At 37.8% G+C, this 16,992-nt stretch overlaps 1 pseudogene; it reads right to left on the reverse strand.

Annotated features, from left to right (window-relative positions):
• Positions 1-2,140: 2,140 nt before the first annotated feature.
• LOC129893594 (5S ribosomal RNA) lies at positions 2,141-2,261 on the reverse strand (annotated as a pseudogene).
• Between the last annotated feature and the right edge of the window lie 14,731 nt (positions 2,262-16,992).

Raw genomic sequence — 16,992 nt, forward strand, 5'->3', positions numbered from 1 at the left:
TACATAATACAAACTCCAAGCGACTCGCTCAAAGCTACGATATCAAAATAGGGTTTGTAGTTTCTAGTTTGTAAAAACTTTAACCGTACGAAGCGGAGGGTAGTGTGGCTTCAACCAGCAGCTTCCCCACCTATTTTAGAACACTTTTAGGCCCTACAACATATCACCATGCAACTGCAGCCACACACCAAAAGCACCACACCTTGCTTCGACTACAATTTAACTATAGGAACTCCAATTTGGTTTGTTTCGAATGTCAAGCATATTTATGGAGTTTACCTATTTCCATCCACCTACACAACATATAATACACTTCATAATAACACCATAAACTCCAAATTGAAATAAAAACCCTTACCTTAACCTAAACTCATCAAACTCGCCAAAATTATCAAAACGTGAATTCTGGATAGCCTACTGTCTTGTAATGTCGCTTAGTTTCGAAGGGGTAATTGAGCGAAACAGGATTTGTGTCCTCAATGAAATTTATATACATGTGTCTTAGAGTATCATACAATTTCAAATCACCCCTAAATCTATTTTGTACAAAATGATATGCCCAAAATACCAACAACAGTCTTTGTAGAATTTTTAAAATGAAATCTGGACAGCAACTCCCCCATGCTTCACCACCCTTTTTCGATAAGAGAAAAACAAAACTGGGTTTTAGAGGCTAAATAAAAGTTATAGCCCTATGAAATAGATTTCCAAAAAATCTTTAATCACTTGAAATAATAGTAGTATCATTCAAAAATAGGTCTGCTAACAAGAACAAAAACCTCCTCTTTTCCCTAACGATAAATTTTATGTTGTTAAACACCATCATATCACCGTAGGATACCTTAAATAATTAATTTATGGATTGAAAACGGAGGCCTTACCTCAAAGCCATGGCTGCTGTAGCTCCTTTCTCTCTTCCTTAATATTTCTCATCATTTTTCTAAGTGTAAAAAGAATGGAAAATAAAGGCTTAGTCATAAGACTAATTATATATAGCCTTCCCTAGGATGTGACACGTGGCATCCCCTAGGAGTGACATATGGCAGCCCCCTAGGGTGCCACCTCAGTGATGCAACCAATCATATGCTGCCACATGGCAGTGTGGGTCTACCCTAAGTAGGTGGGTCACCTACTTAGCCCAAGTAGGTATGTCACCTACTTGTCACCTGCTTGCTTCATTTTTGTGGGTTCATAATCTCATCTTAGTTTAAGAGCCTATGTATTCCTTGCTACGTAAGCTCAACATGTACTCCAATAGCTTAAGTATGTAAAACATCCAAGTTGATAGCTTACGCAAGTAAGTCGAGTCCTAGGACTCATTACTTGGCCTCCAACTCATTTCAAATCCGTATAGACCTATTTACAACCTTCACTCTTAAGGGTCGACACTTCCTCCCTTTCTTAGAGTTATTTAATCATGTTATAGATACTCGCGATCACGGGACAACTTTCAAGAAGCTTAAGAAGATGTTCTGAAGCACAAAGGTACGGGTTATAACATCCTTCCCCCTTTAGAACATTCATCCTCGAATGTTAACTAGCCTCATAAGGTCTTATGAGTGCTTCAAGATTTCTCTATATTGGTCATCATCCAAAGGCCTCTTATTAACCCATATAGTCAATTTAAGAGGGTCGATTACCTGTAGGCATAGAGAACAGGTGATATTTCTTTTCTATTACTTCTTTCCAGTTCTCTTACCACACATCATATTGTACCCTTTACCCGAACATATGTAGGAGCTTAAAGTGGCTCGGAAGATGCCTTAGCATTGCCATACTAGTGTGTACGTAAACCTATATCGTTTCTTACTTCCTTCATCTGATGTTAGGGTTCCACTATAGCTTTTGTCCTTAGTACTTGTTGTAGCTTAAAGGTTTTGCTTCAAACCATCTTATACCTTCCCTTAATGTATTCGAATATAGCAGTTACATGGCTACTACCGACTTCGTTTATCGAGTAATCACCTAGTTTTACTCTTCGCATACCGCCATTCGTAAGTTGCATTAGTTATTTTGCAAAGCTACATCCCCTATCTCAAAGGGTCTTATCATCTTTCACGGTGGAGCCACATATACACAATACTTCTTTTTACCAACAATGCCATGCAAGGACAACGTATACATACACCTATATCATCTTATATCATAGCCGCATTGAGCTTCCCAAGGGGTTACCCATCCTAGTACTACTCTCGTCCAAGCACGCTTAACTTCGGAGTTCTTATGGGATCCAGTTCATTAGTGCTAGTATGATCGCATCCATCCATTGTGGCATCTCATTTGAAGTTTAAGCGTTCCCATTTACACATGATAGCGTCAGTTGATTTTCTCTTATGCTTATATTTCTCTTGTCCACTTTCCCCCTTTAGGGTGTATCCATGTCATTATCTGTTTATTTCTAACTTTCTAAATGCATAGGAGTCCTTTCTAACCTATTTAGTATACTGTGTTATTTCCATATCTTTCTTTACATCCCCTAAACTTTGGATTACCCATATAAAAAACCTTAATACCATCATGAGGTGCTTAGAACCCTCAATTTACAATACCAACTCCAGTCTTGAACATAAGGACTCAAGTAATATCCTTAATATAGCAGTGTATTCATAGCCACATTTCATTTATCCCAATCAGTAATTAGCTCGTGCTCATAATTGGTTCAAATTCTCCACTCGGGAGCACTTATACTTTGATGATCTGTGTTTCAAGCTTCTTCATAATACTAGCTTTATTCCAGTGGATACCACTTGACTTTTTATTCTAAACATTCCCTATAAATCTGTGTAAGTCTTTCTTATTCATTCACTAATTTCCTTTCTTTCTTCCACTTAATTTATTCTGCTTTACACATTTCACTGTACCGGCACATACTCACAGTCTAGTTTGTCACACTTGCTTTCGCTTCTCTAACTTACCCTCAAGTTTCCTCCTATTTCACTATAGAGGAGATTTCTCGTCCTTTCCTTTTTTTGGTACGTATATATCACAATATCAATTTAGTTGGTACCTTAATATATCATTCTATCCAGATCTATCAGTCATCTTTAAATCATCTTCTTAGGGTCACATGTCTTTTCCAACTTTGGTTTACCATATCAATATCGACCTCCCAATTTCTATTGCCATCAATTCAGCAATTAACTTATTTCTCGAGGTCAGCCATACTTGTAATTTATCTAAATTTCATCATTATTGTGGACATGACCTTTCAAGATATACTACAGCCCTATATCTCATTCTCTTTCTATTTCATGGAAAATTTGGGGCAGAGTTTCCTCTGTACTTCTTACTATCTCAAATCTGCACGTAGAAAATACCAACAGTGCCTCACAGGGCCAGAACTTATAAATATACATATATACGTATCATATCACATTATATTGCAGCCTCACAGGGTGCCCAATATCAACAATAGTATAAAATAATGGACTTACCTCACATGTCCAACTCGAACTACTCCTGTTAGTCTTTCTGTCCACTTTTCCTTTCAATTTTCAACTTTATCTACTTTTTTCTTTCAATTTCCAACTTTACATGTGAATCATATTTCCATACCTTACTTGGCACAACTCTCTCATGCCTTAGCTTACTTGTGTGTTTCGTAACTTCCCATATCATCAGTCATTTTCTTCTATTAACGTTGTCTTTTATTTGAAATTAGAGGTTAGTATAAGGAATTCCACTTCCTATGACTCGGCTCTATCACACGACCTTAGATATGAAAGAGAGGAAACATCTTAAATATCCTGTAGCCTCCTGTTTATAGATGTGGCGTGCAACACACCAATAATCAAGACTCTACTAGACACGGTCTGTAGACACTCCAAGGATGAACTGGTCTCTTATACGACTACTGTCACGACCCAACCCCATAGGCCGCTACTAGGGTCCGACCTGGGCCCCTGTATACATGTCTAGCGGATATAACGATCAATATAAGAACTATACATAAGAACCCCAGTGGGTCATAAAATTTTCATGCCTATTGCCTCTTTCATTTGTATCTTATCATGAAAGGGCGTGCCGCCGACAATGCTTCCATATTATCTTAATATTTACAATACATCATGTAGACATAAATGAACAGAACTTACACGTATAACCCACACATATGTCTACAGAACTCTAAGAACATTAATAGTAATATATGGCAGGACAGGTCCCCCACCGTAGCCCGAAATAAACAAATATATATATAGGAGGTTTGGTACTACAAGTCTACTCTGAATCAATGGAGCTTCTCCCAAACTGGCTGAGTGGAATCCTAAACCGGCGGACTCCCAAAACCTATGTCTGTACCTACGGGCATGAAATGCAGACCCCCCAAAGAAAGGAGGATTAGTACGACGTATATACTGAGTATATAAACATAACATAACTGAGATAACAACTGAAACAAGGATGCAGGAAATCAAGTATAGCATTTAGTAGGGTACTATACCTATACCTTATAAAATAAATTCCTGTCTACCAGTATCATGTACCGTATCCAGCCCACTTGGGGAGTCAGTATTATAAATACATCATCTATCACGATAGGCATATGCATATTGTTAGCGCTGTGGAACGTACAACCTGATCCATATATATCAAGTTAGTGCCGAAGAGCATTCGACCCGATCTATATATATAATAGGTTAGTGCCGAGGAATGTATGACCCGATCCCTATACATAACAGGTTAGTACCGAGGAACGTATGGCTCGATCCCTATACATAACAGGTTAGTACTGAGGAACGTACGACCCGATCCCTATATATAATAGGTTAGTGCCGAGGAACTCCAGCCCGATTCCTATATAATATAATAATACATATACGTGCACATAAAACTTTGTAGCATAACAAACGTTTCCCGAATATCATCATAATGTGTGTCAAATAGTCTCTAGGTATAGGAGCTTACACCTCCAATCATTATTCAACATATATAAGGCTCAAGGGCCGTAGTTCAACTACTTCATGGTCCTTATCATTGAAAAGTGAGTCCAAGTCATGAGTCACATCCAGAACCTGTAAATGAAATTGTGTCTAACTCATATCATATATCGTTTCACTTACATCAAGAAGTGACTAAGATTAACGAGTCATGCTCGGGGTTCTAAGAATGGAACTACCTCCACATCACACATACCAACCACTTATGGCTTAGACATGCCATAAGAAAAGAAGAGTTAAACTTTACATACACTACTTTTTGGCATATAGAAGACTTGAAGGATGGAAGCTTAACTACTTTAAGAGTCTTAACATTCAGAAGTGAGCACGAATTATGAATCATGACTCATGTTCAGATCTCATGAATAGAGTTACCCCAAGCTTCATACACATATCATTTGTCACTTAAATCTAAGACATGCCCAAAAGAAAGAAAAAATAGGCTTTACATACCTCTTACGGATTAATCTTTACCGCATTCGCCTCGTTATCCTCTGAACCTATTTAACATGAAAGCAATATGAATATCAACAGCCCTAGACTTTTCAACATCTTAAGTTATGCATGAGTATTCATAGAACTCATTCCCTCGCTCGCTTCCTCGACTAGTTCTTTAGTTAGCTAGAAAGTTCACGGAAATCGGGCAGCACCTCCCCTATAACATGACCTATCCGAATTTCCAATTACATCCCTAAGAAATACATCGAACCAAAAACAACAACCTGCAGCATATATACAATCAATTCACTTCAACATTACATAATACAAACTCCAAGCGACTCGCTCAAAGCTACGATATCAAAATAGGGTTTGTAGTTTCTAGTTCGTAAAAACTTTAACCGTACGAAGCGAAGGGTAGTGTAGATTCAACAAGCAACTTCCCCACCTGTTTTAGAACACTTTTAGGCCCTGTAACACATTACCACGCACCTGCAGACACACACCACAAGCACAACACCTTGCTTCGACTACAATTTAACTATAACAACTCCAATTTGGTCTGTTTCAAACATCAAGCATATTTATGGAATTTACATATTTCCAGCAACTTACACAACATATAATACACTTCATAATCATACCATAAACTCCAAATTTAAAGGAAAACCCTTACCTTAACCTAAACTCGTCAAACTCGCCAAAATTATCAAAATGTGAATTCTGGACAGCCTACTGTCTTGTATTGTCGCTTAGCTTTGAAGGGGTAATTGAGGGAAATAGGATTTGTTTCCTAAATGAAAGTTATATACATGTGTATTAGGGTCACATACAATTTCGAATCACCCCTACAACAATTTTGTACAAAATGATATGCCCAAAATACCAACAGCAGTGCTTGTTGAATTTCTAAAACGAAATCTGGGCAGCAGCTCCCCCATGCTTCACCACCCTTTTTCGAGAATATAAAAATAAAACAGGGTTTTAGAGGCTAAATAAAAGTTATATCCCTATGAAATAGATTTCCAAAATATCTTGAATCACTTGAAATGAAGCCTTACACAAGGAGTTATACTCGTTTTACTAACAACAGTATCATTCAAAAATAGGTCTGTTAACAAGAACAAAAACCTCCTCTTTTCCCTAACGATAAATTTTATGTTGTTAAACACCGTCATATCACCGTAGGATACCTTAAATAATTAATTTACGGATCGAAAATGGAGGCCTTACCTCAAAGACATGGCTGTCGTAGCTCCTTTCGCTCTTCCTCAATGTTTCTCATCTTTGTTTTAAGTGTAAAAAGGATGGAAAATAAAGGCTAAGTCATAAGACAAGTATATATAGCCTTCCCTAGGATGTGACACATGGCATCCCCTAGGGGTGACACATAGAATCCCTCTAGGGTGACACGTGGCAGCCCTTAGGGTGCCACCTCACGCCATGCAACCAATCATATGCTGCCATGCGGCAGCGTGGGTGTACCCTAAGTAGGTGGGTCACCTACTTAGCCCAAGTAGGTGTGTCACCTAGTTGATTCATTTTCGTGGGTTTATAATCTTATCTTACTTTAAGAGCCTATGTATTCCTTGCTACGTAAGCTCAACACGTACTCCGATATCTTAAGTATGTAAAACATCCAAGTTGATAGCTTATGCAAGTAAGTCGAGTCCTACGACTCATTACTTGTCCTCCAACTCGTTTCAATTCCTTATAGACCTATTTCCAACCTTCACTCTTAAGGGTCGTCACTTCCTCCCTTCCTTAGAGTTATTTAATCATATTATAAATAATCTAGATCACGGGACAACTTTTAAAAAGCTTAAGAAGACGTTCTGAAGCACAAAGGTACGGGGTATAACAGTGCTCTTTACTATTGTAGCATCTATTTTGGAGCCTTGATGTAATGGTTTTCACCTAGTAGGCTTGTAAATTACTGTTAGACCCCATCTTTAGATTTAGAGCTAGAATCCTCTATGCTTTCTTTTAGCCATTTGGTGGGGCTAGCTATATTTGTAATCTCGAGGTTGTATTCTCAATTGGATCTAGAGGTATTGATTGAATAGCTAGGCACCTATTTCCTCATTTCCTCTTCCTTGTTACCTAGTTAGGGTTGAGTTCCCTTTTTGGATTTGTTGTTGAGTTAGAGGATTAGATTTGACCTTTAGGCCTTGGTTAGAGATCGGTTGCATGTGCTAGTCTTGTATCTATTATCTAGAGGGTAAGGTGCTTGTGGCGTCATTATTGAATGTGATTGTGCATGATGTTTGGGTGCTGGTGATGGCATGCTATCACAACCCAATCCCGTAGGCCGTGACTCGTGCTCGAGTTGGACACCCATATGTACCTTTAGTCCAAATTAGCATATTAGCAGAATAAACAAATATACAAAGTAATTAAGGTCACTAGATAGCGCACTAAAATAGATGCAGCTCACGAAAGCCGATAAGGCCGTCACGGAATATAAAAGCCCAAAACATATATAGAACCCACAAATACATATCTACAGACCTCTACAGAACGATAGCATAATCATATGAAAGGATAGGGCCCCATCGTACCCCTGACCAATGTATACATATAGGCTATAAAAAGGTCAGTTCCAAAATATGGGCTCCGAACAAAGGAGCACTGTCAAACAGCAGAGTGGATATCCTAAGCAAGCGGGCCAGCAAAATAAGCATATGTACCTACGGACATGTAACGCAGCCCCCAAAGAAAGGGGGTCAGTACGAAAAAATGTACCGAATATGCAAAGCATGGCTTGTAATAAATAAATTCACCATATGCGTATATATACTATACCAGGACCTTTATGGGACCCGGTCAATAATCATGTCATCTTACCATGGTATACATATATCATACCCATCCCTTTATGGGACTCGATCATACCCGACCCTTTATGGAACTCGGTCATACCCGACCCTTTATGGGACTCGGTCATACCCTGCCCTCTATGGGACTCGGTCATACCCGACCCTTTATGGGACTCGGTACCATAAACATTTCATCATAACATCATAACTGATTTCATAGACATATCAAGAGAGAAGAAGGTTAGCTTTACATACTTATGCCAAAAACATGCAAAGAAAAAGAAGGTAGCTTCACATACCTCTTATGGATTACTTTTAACCACGTTTGGCTTGTTGTCTTTTGAACCTATTTAGCGCGAGAGTAATACTAAGATTAATAACCTTTCACTTTCCAATTTCCAATTCTACAACCACGTATCCATAGAAATCATTTCCTTATCCATTTTCCTTAACTAGCTTATTACTAGCTACGAAGTTACCGGAAATCGGGCAACATATCCCCTATAACTTCAACATCCCCGAGATTTAAACTCGGCCACAATATCAACAACCATACCAACAATAACAACCAGAAGAATATTTACAAGTAAATCACTTCAACTTTACACAATACAAACTCCAGACAACTCGCTCAAAAGTACGAACCAAAATAGAGTTTTTAACCTTGTTTCATAAAACCTTTAACCATACGAAATGGAGGGTCATGTGGTAGAAACCAGAAGAAACCACACCCTTATTATAAAACTTTCCATCCCTGCAATACATAATCAAACCATCTGCAACCGCAGCACCACAATCACAACACACTACTTGACTTCGATTTAACTCTAACAACTTTAATTTAGTTTGTTTTTAATTTCAAGCATCCTTATGTAATTTTTACACTTACATCCTCATTTAAGATATGTAATACACCTCATAACATCATCATCAACTCCAATTTGAAAGTAAAAACCTTACCTTGCTTGAAATTTGCCAAAACTCACCTCGAAAGTTCCTTTAGCGCGACTAAAACTTTGTGGCTGTTTTCTATCCTTTTGGAGCTTCTAGAAACCATAAATTTACATTAATAAAACATTCATATCCTCTTGGTATACCCTATATAATTGATTCACGGAACGAAATCAGAGGTCTTACCTTTTTGGCTCCAAATCTGTGGCTCCCTCTCTCTAGTCTAGAGTTTTTCTTCTCTTTTTTTTTCAAGAATTTTCTTGGAGATAAGAATGAGTTGTTTGGATAAGAATGATCATAAAAAATATATATATATATAGGCTACCTTAGGGGGGTGACACGTGTCATTCCCTAAGTGGTGACACGTGTCAAGACCTTAGTGGGCCAACATATCACCTCCTCCACTTAGGGGCTGCCATGTGGCATGTGGGGGCCCACCCCCTTCCTTCAGCTGCTGCCATATGTCCCTTCCAGCTTTTTCCATGTGGCACTCCCTCTTGCTTCCATGTGTCACCTTTGTTTCCTCCTTGTGGTTTTGTAATCTCGTCTTAATTTACGAACTTATGTAATCCTTACTATGTAAGCTTGGTATGAACTCAAGTAGCTTAAGAATGTAAGATTTTCAAGTTGGTAGCTTACAAACGTAAGTTGAGTCCTACGACTCATTACTTGGCCTCCAACTTCTTCCGGATTCTTATAACCATATTTCCAATCTTCCCTACTATGGGTGTCACATTCTCCCTTCCTTAGAGTTGTTTGGTAGCATTATAGATTATCCGACTCACATGGTGATTTCTAAGAAGCTTAAGAACCTTTCAAGAAGCTTAAGATCTTATCAAGAACCTTAAGAAGCTTAAGAACCTTCCAAGGTACAAAAGTACTGGATATAACATTATTCCCCCCTTTAGAACATTCGTCCTCAAATGTTAACTCGTCTTATAGGGTTTTACGAGGATTTTGGGAGTTTTGTATAACCGTTATCTTCCAATCCTTTTAGGAGTTTAGACTACCTTTGGATATAGGGAACAAGTATGGATATCTCTTCTCTACCTCTCTGTAATATATCCAAAATATTACAATTGTATTGTCCTTATTGAACCCTTATTCCTTTTACCACGTACTTACTCACTTGGCCCTATACGTAACACATACATATTCATAGTTTGCATAACCCTGCCGGTACAACTTGTATGAGGTAGAAGTAATCTTTTCGTCCCCGGGTTCATTCTGCTTCACCTATCTCATTCACATTGAAACTCACTAGTCCCATCTTATCATACTTCTTTCTTTTCTTTTATTCACTCTTTTCTCTTCTCACTTCCAATCATAGGAGGCTTACTGCCCCTTTTCCTTGGTTATTTATCTATCGCAGTATCATTTGCGGCCAACGCTATAAACAATATCTTGGTTTTTGACCCCACATAGTATTGTTATGCTTCACATGTCTCTTGAGTTATTCGATACCCTTCCTTGGTCGTACCCTTTCTTTTTTATACACACCCATCTTCTAACGTTATCTCGTGTAAGGTTTTGCCAAAAACATCTTGACAAATACCATTCCGACTTCTATCCTATTATTGTTGGCTTTCATCCCTTCTAACTTGCTTCAGCACGGTACTTTCTTGAAGTTTAAACATCCATGTCCGCTATATTGTAGTATCCATTATTTCCATCTTGCCCTTGCATTCTTTTCACCCGCTTCCCCTCTTAAGGGGGAGGGGGTACTTATACATTTGTCCAATCTCAAAACTCATCCAATCTCTTTTCCCAATCCGCTTGGTACCGTATCATGTCCATCTCTTTCTTCATTCTTTATAACTTGATTCTTTATGTACTAAACCTTGACTAAGTCACGAAGCGACGAGAACCTTTATATACATAGTGCGACATCTCATCTATTAATTTGTACTTGTGTAATGTGACCCATGGAATAACTCATCCAAGAATACACTTCACTTATCTTTATCAAAAGTTAATTAGCACTTTTAGTCATTCCAATTTCAATTAGGCAATACTTGTATTCTGACGATAATTGTCCAAGGTTCTCTTGCAGGAGTAGCTTTATCCCAACCTATATCCTTTGTTTCTTGGGATGAATATATATTGCACTATTTATTCCTTAGGTTTACCATCTTTATCTCTTAAGGATTCCACTATTGTCAGGGCGACGTTGTGTGCACGTACCACCCCTTTATACCTTATACACCTTACCCTTATTGTGTACCCAACACCGACTTTTAAATTTTTGAACAACATACCAAGTTCGCCTCAATCAGGGCCTTACCTTATAACCATGTAGTCGTATTGCACTTTTAAGTTCATACTGTACGTTCCCCTTTCCTTTCGTATCTATATTCATTTAATCATATCTATCTTGGTTGCTTCCGTAGATTTCTCTTATTATTTATTCCGTCTAAGTCTATCTTTTATTCTGCACAAGAGGGATTTTATACTACCTTTGTATTATTTAGAATGCATTACTTCCACATAATCCTTTTTCTCATTTCCAAAACATATTTCGTCCATCCATCTCGTATCATACCAATCATTCCCTAACACCTATTCTATCTCGTTGCTCATCCTTCTACATCTTGGTCTTTCATAGTTCCATCACTTTTAGCATTCGTATCTTTGGCTATACATGTCATGACCTATTGTTAAACTGTCATCTAGCTTTCTTCTTACTTACTCCTTCCAGTTACTCTTTCTTTCCTTGTGCTCGCTATCATTTCCTCTATCGCATAATCTTTATTCGAAACTTTCCCTACGGAACTTGATAAGTCTTTGTTATTGGTTCCCTAGCCCTCTTTTCTGTTTCACACTTACCCTTATATTCTTATTACATGGACCACGTCCTATCACTAGCCACTTTCTCACTAGGCTTTACTTATTTTCATAACGATCCTCATTATATTCACATCATATCCTATTCATATTCCACCCCATAGTATAACACTTCTTAACCTTTTTCACGATTCTTACTATGGGTTACTTACCCTTCTTAGTTAGTCTTTTCGTTAATATCTCCCAAGCTGTCCTATTAATACTTTATATCCGTCACAGTTTTATTTTCCTTGCACTCTTATCTTAATTATATTGTTACTACTTTTAATTATAATTCATCATAATGTATCCCTATGTATCAATTCCGTCGGTGCCTTAATATATCATTTTATCTAAAACGACCAGTCTTCTCTAAATCATCTCCCTAGGGTCATGAGTCTTTTCCAACTTCAGTTTACCATATCAATATCAAGCTCCTAGTTTCTATTGCCATCAATTCAGCAATTAACTTATTTATCGAGGTAAGCCATACTCGTGGTATATCCAAATCTCATCATTATTATGGGAACGCCCCTTCAAGATATACTACAGCTCTATATCTCATTCTCTTTTTATTTCTATAAAAATTTGGGAAAGTTTTCTCTATATTTCTTACTATCTCAAACCTGCACACAGAAAATACCAACAGTGCCTCAAAGGGCCAACATGTATATAATATATATATATATATATATATATATATATATATATATATATATGTATCATATCACATCATATCGCAGCCACACAGGGCGCCCACAATCAACAGTATAAAAATAGACTTACCTCGTACGTCTACTGGAACTTCTCCTGTTACACTTTCTTGTCTAGTTTTCCTTTCAATTAACAACTTTACATTTTAGTTCTACTTCAATACCTCACCCAACAGATATCTTTCATGCCTTTTCTTACCTGCGTGCCTTGTGACTTACAATATCGTCAATCACTTCCTTCCATAGTTGTCATCCTTGTGTTAACATCCAAGGTTAATATAAGGAGTTTTCCTATGACTCGGATTGCACAATCTAAGAAATGAAAGAAAGGTAACATCCTAAATGTCCTGTAGCCTCTTATTTATAGATGTGGCATGCAGCACACTGATAAATAAGACTCTACTAGACACAGTCTGTAGACACTCCAATGAAGGACCTCTCTGATACCACTTTTGTCATAACCCAACCCCGTAGGACGGGACTCTTGTCCAAGTTGGACACCCATACGTACCCTTAGCCCAAATTAGCATATTATCAGAATAAACAAATATAGAAAGTAATTAAGGTCACTAGATAGCGCACAAAAATAGATGCAGCTCACGAAAGCTGATAAGGCCATCATGGAACACAAAAGCCCAAAACATATAAGGAACCCACAAATACATATCTACAGACCTCTACAGAATGATAGCATAATTATATAAAGGGACAGGGCCCATCATACCCCTGACCAACGTATACATATAGGCTACAGAAAGGTTAGTACCAAAATATGAGCTCCGGACAAAGGAGCATTGTCAAACAGCAAAGTGGGTCAGAAAAATGAGCATTTGTACCCTCCGGGCATGTAACGCAGCCCCCAACGAAAATGGGTCAGTATGGAAAATATACCGAATATGTAAAGCATGGGCTATAATAAATAAAGTCATCATATGCGTATATATACCGTACCCAAACCTTTGTGGTACCTGGTGATTAATCATGTAATCTTACCATCGTATACATATATCATACCCAACCCTTTATGGGACTCAATCATACCCGACCTTTTATGGGACTCGGTCATACCCGACCCTCTATGGTACTTGATCACACCCGACTCTCTATGGGACTCAGTCATACCTGGCCCTTTATGGGACTCGGTACCATAAACATTTCATCATAACATCATAACTGATTTCATAGACATATCAAGAGAGAAGAAGGGTAGCTTTACATATTTATGCCAAAAACATGCCAAGAGAAAGAAGGTAGCTTCACATACCTCTTATGGATTACTCTTAACCATGTTTGCCTCATCGTCTTTTGAACCTATTTAACAAGAGAGTAATACTAAGATTAATAACCTTTCACTTTCTAATTTCCAACTCTACAAACACATATCCATATGAATCATTTCCTTATCTATTTCCCTTAACTAGCTTATCACTAGCTCTGAAGTTACCGAAAATTGGGCAACATCTCTCCTATAGCTTCAACATCCCAGAGATTTCAACTCGGACACAATATCAACAACCATACCAACAAAAAAAACCACCAGCATATTTATAAGTAAATCACTTCAACTTTTCACAATACAAACTCCAGACAACTCGGTCAAAACTACGATACCAAAATAGAGTTTTTAACCTTTGTTTCATAAAACTTTTAACCATATGAAATAGAGAGTCATGTGGCTGATACCACCAGAACCCACACCCTTATTATAACACTTTCCATCCCTTCAACTCACAATCAAACCATCTGCAACAGCAGCACCACAATCACAATACACTACTCGACTTCGATTTAACTCTAACGACTTCAATTTAGTTTGTTTTTAACATCAAGCATTCTTATGAAATTTTCCAATTCTAGACTCATTTAAGACATATAATACACCTCATAATATCATCATAAACTCCAATTTGAAAGAAAAAACCTTACCTTACCGAAACTCACCAAACTCGCCAAAACTCGGCTAGGAAGTTCCTTTCGCGCGACTAAATTTTGTGGATGTTTTCTATCCTTTTGGGGATTCTTGAAACCATAAATTTACATTAATAACACCTTAATACCCTCATGTTATACCTTATATAATTAATTCACAGAACGAAATTGGAGGGCTTACCTTTTTGGCTCCAAATTCATGCCTCCCTCTCTCTAGTCTAGAATTTCTCTTCTCTTTTTTTTCTAGAATTTTCTTGGAGATAAGAATGAGTTATTTGAATAAGGATGATCATAAAACATATATATAGGATACCTTAGGGGGGTGACACATGTCATCCCCGAAGTGGTGATACGTCAAGCCCTTAGTGGGCCAACGCATCACCTCCTCCACCTAAGGGCTGCCACATGGTATGTGGGGGCCCACCCCCTTGCTTCAGCTGCTGCCATGTGTCACTTCCAGATGCTACCACATGGCACTCCCTCTTTCATCCATGTGTCACCTTTTTTTCTTCCTCGTGGATTCGTAATCTCGTCTTACTTTATAAACTTATGTAATCCTTGCTACGTAAGCTTGGTATGAACTCAAGTAGCTTAAGAATGTAAGATTTTCAAGTTGGTAGCTTACGAATGTAAGTTGAGTCCTATGACTCATTACATGGCCTCCAACTTCTTCCAGATTCTTATAACCATATTTACAATTGTTCCTACTATGAGGTGTCACATTCTCTCTTCCTTAGAGTTGTTTGGTAGTGTTATAGATTATCTAGCTCACATGGTGACTTTTAAGAAGCTTAAGAACCTTTCAAGAAACTTAAGAGCCTATCAAGAAGCTTAAGAAGCTTAAGAACCTTCCAAGGTACAAAAGTACGGGGTATAACACATTCATTGCATTGGATCATTGTTTTTTCATAGATATAGTTGACCCGGTGCATGTATAGGTTCTTAAACTTAATTTGAGAAAGATGGGTTGGCACTGAAACTATTTTATACTAATTTTTTAATGGGTGTAATACTAACTTTAGTAATACTATTTTCAGTGGACTGAAGGTATCGAAGATGCGCTTATTTTATGATATTGGTTCGAGGCATCGAAGATGCACTCATTTTATGATTTTGGTTCAATCAGAGAGAGTTTTTGATCCTTTCTATACTGATTTGACTATTTATCTTTGGTTATCATGTCTAAGAGGATATTTGATTATCGGACATATATATTGATATATATGTATATTGATATAAGGCCTGGATCGAGACCAAATAGGTATATAGGGGCATTCCTGATCCCCCCATGGCGATCACAAGAGGCGCATGGGTCCTACTTCCTAGCCGGTATTAGGAGTAGGTGTATATATCTTGGCAAGAGGCACTTGGCACTGATGGTACTACTGGTTTTATTGCATGACTTTTATTCATATATGCATCATTTATCACTAACATAGTTGTTTATTCCTGTGGGTAGTATGGGATGCCATACGAGTTTACCTTTTTGTGAGTGAACCTCCCAGGCACATAGGGGCTTGGGAGGTATTTTTTGACTATTTGCGTACTTGTAGCAGTATAAAGAATGGTATGTTATTTGAAGGTAGTTACTTCCCTTGTTCTTATTCATCTAACCTTTTGTGTAGGGGTTTAGTTGATGTGGTCCTTTGGGCCTTTATGTGATATTTGTGTTTACTTATGTTATTAGGTTGTCACTTAGTTGTCCCCCTTCATAGTGTGTTTTCATGTTTAGGTCCTGGGTTGTCGCCACTAGGTAGGTCCTTGGTCCCCTTACTTGTTTCCTATCTTCTCCCTTCCTTATATCAGATGATTCTTATTGCAGTCTTATGCATTATTCTTGTTAGTTACTTATGATATATACTCCTTGATTACATATTCTTCATACTTGTTTTATCTTTGGATCTCAGTCGGCAGATGCCTACCACGTTCCACTTGTTGGTTCTCATACAATACTTCTGATATCGTGCGTAGCAACTTTTGGATTTTGGAGACTTGGGTGATCTCTTGGCATTTAGAATTGCCTATCATATAGTGTGATTTAGGTATGTTAATTTCGAAACTCCTACTCTTGAGTTGGTCCCTATAGTTAATGAGTTTTTCAATGTGTTTCTCGATGACTTACCTGGTGTTCATCTTAGAAGGGAAATTGAATTTGGCATATATCTACTTCCCAATACTCAACCTATTTCTAATCTTCCTTATCGTATGGCTTCAGTGGAACTTAAGGAGTTGAAAGAGCAATTGAAGGATTTTTTGGATAAAGGCTTTATAAGGCCATGCATATCACCATGGGGGTGCTCCTATGTTGTTTTTTAGGAAAAAAGATAGGTCGCTTTGAATGTGTATCGATTACCGGTAATTAAATAAGGTCACCATAAAGAA

Source organism: Solanum dulcamara, chromosome 6, assembly GCF_947179165.1.
Source record: "Solanum dulcamara chromosome 6, daSolDulc1.2, whole genome shotgun sequence".
NCBI classification, from domain to species: domain Eukaryota; kingdom Viridiplantae; phylum Streptophyta; class Magnoliopsida; order Solanales; family Solanaceae; genus Solanum; species Solanum dulcamara.